At 30.2% G+C, this 4025-nt stretch overlaps 1 long non-coding RNA gene across 1 annotated transcript; it reads left to right on the top strand.

Annotated features, from left to right (window-relative positions):
- The first annotated feature begins 472 nt into the window (after nucleotides 1-472).
- Nucleotides 473-3797, top strand: LOC115965546. Its single transcript, XR_004086103.1, has 2 exons — nucleotides 473-809; nucleotides 3461-3797. It is a non-coding gene; the product is annotated as an uncharacterized LOC115965546 (long non-coding RNA).
- Nucleotides 3798-4025: the final 228 nt, after the last annotated feature.

The raw sequence follows: 4025 nt of genomic DNA, 5'->3' as shown, positions 1-4025 counted from the left end.
ACACACACACACATATGAGAAACTATTACATATTTTTAAAATGTATGGTTTAAAGAAAGTGTAAGCTAATACTATCTATATTTTGAACTTCTTCTCAAAAAAGGTTATAATTTGAACTATATAATTGTGATTTTTTTTAATTATACCCGTGCATATGCAGGGGCTACACACTAGTAATAATAATAATAATCTATATAATAACTAATAGCCGAAACATTTGACTTTTTGTTGACTGTTTCTCATTGCGCCACGTGGCTACATAAATCACTACCACGTTTACATTTTAAAAACCTTAAAAGAGGTGACTTTTGGTTCAATGGTCTATGCGAAACAATTTTCTGATTCATTAGATACAACGTTTTTCATCTTAAAAGTTTCTCAAAAAAAATTAAGTTCTTCTCAGAGAAAAAAAAAATACAACGTTTTGACTCTTGGGTAGCAGTTTACAAACCCATTTCATATTCCTACCCATAAAAAACTATATAAAAAAAATAAATAAAAAAAAAATCAAACACTTCACTGTTTCCCTCTCCCTATACGCTCCCTTCTCCCTTTCTCTGTCTCTCTCTCACTCTCTTCTGAAATGTATTTCCTATGCACAATTTTGAAACAATTTCTCTCTATTTGGTTGAAAAACTCAGAAAAATGGCTTCTCCTCTTCAAGAACAAACCCAAGGGAGAAATAACTATGGCCGGCCATTCCTGCCCCTGCCTGTTCCCTCCCGATATCCGACCACAGAAACCGCTGGCACACAAATATACAATTTGTAAGGTGCATCGTTACCATCAGACCGTCAGAACTACCATCGGTAATTTTTTCTTTCTTTCTTTCTTTTTTTCCTTATTTCTTAGGTTTGGGAATGAAATATGACATAGTTTTGGGTTCTATCCCTACCAAAAACGGTGCTATTTGGTGGGTGTACTATTGGGGAATTGTATTGTGTTTTGGTTTAGGTTCTTTAAATTTGGGTTTAGATATGATTTAGGTTTGGGTATTTTGATTGGATTGGATTGGATTGGATTGCATTCAGGTTTTGGCTTAGATTCGGTTTGAGTAAGAAATTTGGGTTAGAATTGTTTTTAATATCAATTATATGTGTTAGATTTGGTATTTCTTTTGGATATTTGGGTTAAATTTGTTTTGAGTATGTCTTCGCTCCAAAGAGAAATCTCTGGAGATCTTCATGGATTGATTTAGTTCTAAAGAATATAGATTCATGTTACCAAAAAATAAAGCTCTGTTTGCCATTTCATTTATGCCGTTTTTAATTTTTTGTTGAAATATATTCCCCTCTTTATATTTTCATTTCCCATGTTTCTTTACTACCATTGTTGTGAAGTTTTTTCAGTATATATTTTTCTAAAATTAAAGTTTATCCTGGGTTATGATATAAAGGCCATGTTGTTCACATATCACAATGATTAGGTCAATTTTATTATTAAATTGTATTTCGTTAGTATACACACACTCTGTAATGTTAGAGTATACACACACTCTGTAATGTTAGAGATGAGTTTTGTCATATTTGATCAACGAGGCTAATAATGCAAACTTTGCATCTGAATTGGATTTCCATTTCTACTTTAGTATGTCAAATATTTGAGCTTCAAGTCTCAATATCTATTTATTTCAATTTTTTGTTTAATGATGTGCTCTGCCTATTTGTTAAAAGAACTTAGTCAATAATTTTTTCAGAAATTGTTGTTTCCTTTATGGCATGAGATTAACAATATGAACTATTTGAACTACCCTTGATTCTTTTGTTATGGAATTGCTGTTTTAAATTTTAATGCATCTTAATTTGTGATAATATCTTGCTATCTTGGAGGGTTAGTCATGTTGTGCAAGTCCACTAGATTCACCAAGTACATTCTCATGTTGTAAGATTTCAACTTTTTTTTTAAAAAAAAATCTGAATTTTAAAAATCGTTCACTGGGTGAATTACTAAATACTCCTCAATTCATTTTGTCTTTGTAAGTGCATCAAAAATCTAACAAAGAGGTACTCAAGAGGATTTTTGATATCGTGAGAAAGATAGAAAGAATTCAGGTAATTTTAAATGTAGTTAATTCAAGTGATTTAGGTTTCAGTACTATTTCAAACACGATTTACATATGATCTATAAAAGACTCTGTCTGGCCTTCCACTGCAACAAAATTCCAAACCAACATAATTTTTTGCTCCCCAAAACACCATCTAAAACAGGTATATTGGTTGGATTGATTTTGAACTTATGGTCTTTCAAAAATGGAATTAAATATGATTAGTTTTGGGTATTCTGGTTGGATTGATTTTAAATCTTTGATTTTTGTTTCTAGGTTAGATTTTGTTTTGATAAAGGTATTTGGTTAGAATTTGCTATCTTTAGGATATTTATGTCACATTTGGTTCGCTTTTTTGTTTAGAGTATTTGGGTTAATTGGTTTTGGGTATTTTTCAATGATGTTTTTAAAATAGAGAAAAAGAAACACAATCATGCCTTCTTTTCCTTTTTCTTAAGAGATGGGAATGGTGACAATCTTTAAGTTTGGAAGACTCTAGATATTTTTTTCCTCGGTGATGGTTACCAATTCCTGTAGATAACCATAAGTCCATAAGGCTCATTAAAAATCCTCTGGGCTTGAGTTTAATGGTAGAGTGAATTAGGTCCATGGAAATAATAGTGATTTTAATGATTCAATGTGAGTGTGTGTATATATTTTATCCTTACTATGTTTGTTTAATCCATATAATATTGTTAAAATTAGAGATATGCACATGTTTTGATCCTTGCCACTTTGAAATGTACATATATATTCTTGATTGCCATTTTGATTTATAGCTGATATTCCTATAATTGTTAAAATTATGTCATAAACTTGATTTTATTGTGCTAAGTTTGATGCTGAAATAAGCTTTATTCTGAATTACTATATTATGGGAATATAGATTAAGGCATATAAGAATATTTTGGGTTCTGGCTTATTGCTTATGTCCTTTGTATAATAGTATCATGAAATAATGTTTGTAGATATTGATTTAAAGGTGATTGTTTTTGCTTTCTCTTGAAAAAAGTTTCAGTGCATATGGAGGTATCTTGAGTCTACCTATTCAATTCTTATTTAGTTTCTTTTCTTTATGTTGCATTCATTTCTTAAGTTGTATTGTAGCCATTGTAATTTGATATTGAGGTTAACATAGTTCTATGGTGCATAGGCTTATATAAAATGTGAGTACTTTTTTTTCTCAATGGATTTTCTTGCCTCATATTTTATTTTAAGTTCATAAATTGATGTATTATGTGATTATACCATTTAGTTGAGTTATGATGCCAGCAATTTATTCTGTTTGTATTCTATTATTGTATTTATGAACTAAATGAGTTATGATGCTAGCAATTTGCTGCTATGGAACTCATTTGACTAAAGCAATTAAAATTTGAGCTGATAATTTTTTCTTTTTAATGTTTCCCTTTTTAGGTGTATCTCTTGAACCTGTTTGGTTTCCTGTTAATTGGAAATGTTCATAGTTTGCATGATATTGCATTCATAAATCCAACATATCAGATGAGGCGCTTTAGAAAAATTGGAGTCATCACTATAATGGATGGGCTAATTCATGAAATGCGCCCACTTTAAAAGTTTTTATTTTATTTTTTATTGATGTAAGTTGCGTAAGCTTTTTGTTGTAAAATTGGTAGTACCTTTAGCATTTTCCATATGTTCTTACGTTTCAATGCTTTGATTGGGGAGTTTTGTTTTGTGTGCTAATATTTTGGATGGGAATGATTATACATGGGGAATTATTACTATAAAACTGGTAGAAGCACATGGTAGATTAATGTTATGCTTTATTTTGAAGCAAATAAAAAGATGCGCTAAATAGGTTTGGTTTGAGGATAAGAAATATATATATATATATATATATATATATATTGCTAGAAGGGTAAAGATTGTTGAGGGATTGAGATAGTATCAAAAACTACAAGTGTGTTTCAAGATTAACTATCTCGTGCATCGCACGAGTTAGCGACTAGTAATAATA

Source organism: Quercus lobata, chromosome 10 (assembly GCF_001633185.2).
Source record: "Quercus lobata isolate SW786 chromosome 10, ValleyOak3.0 Primary Assembly, whole genome shotgun sequence".
Classification (NCBI taxonomy): Eukaryota; Viridiplantae; Streptophyta; class Magnoliopsida; order Fagales; family Fagaceae; genus Quercus; species Quercus lobata.
Note: the sequence above shows the minus strand (reverse complement) of the source record. Positions and strands in the feature narration are given on the sequence as shown.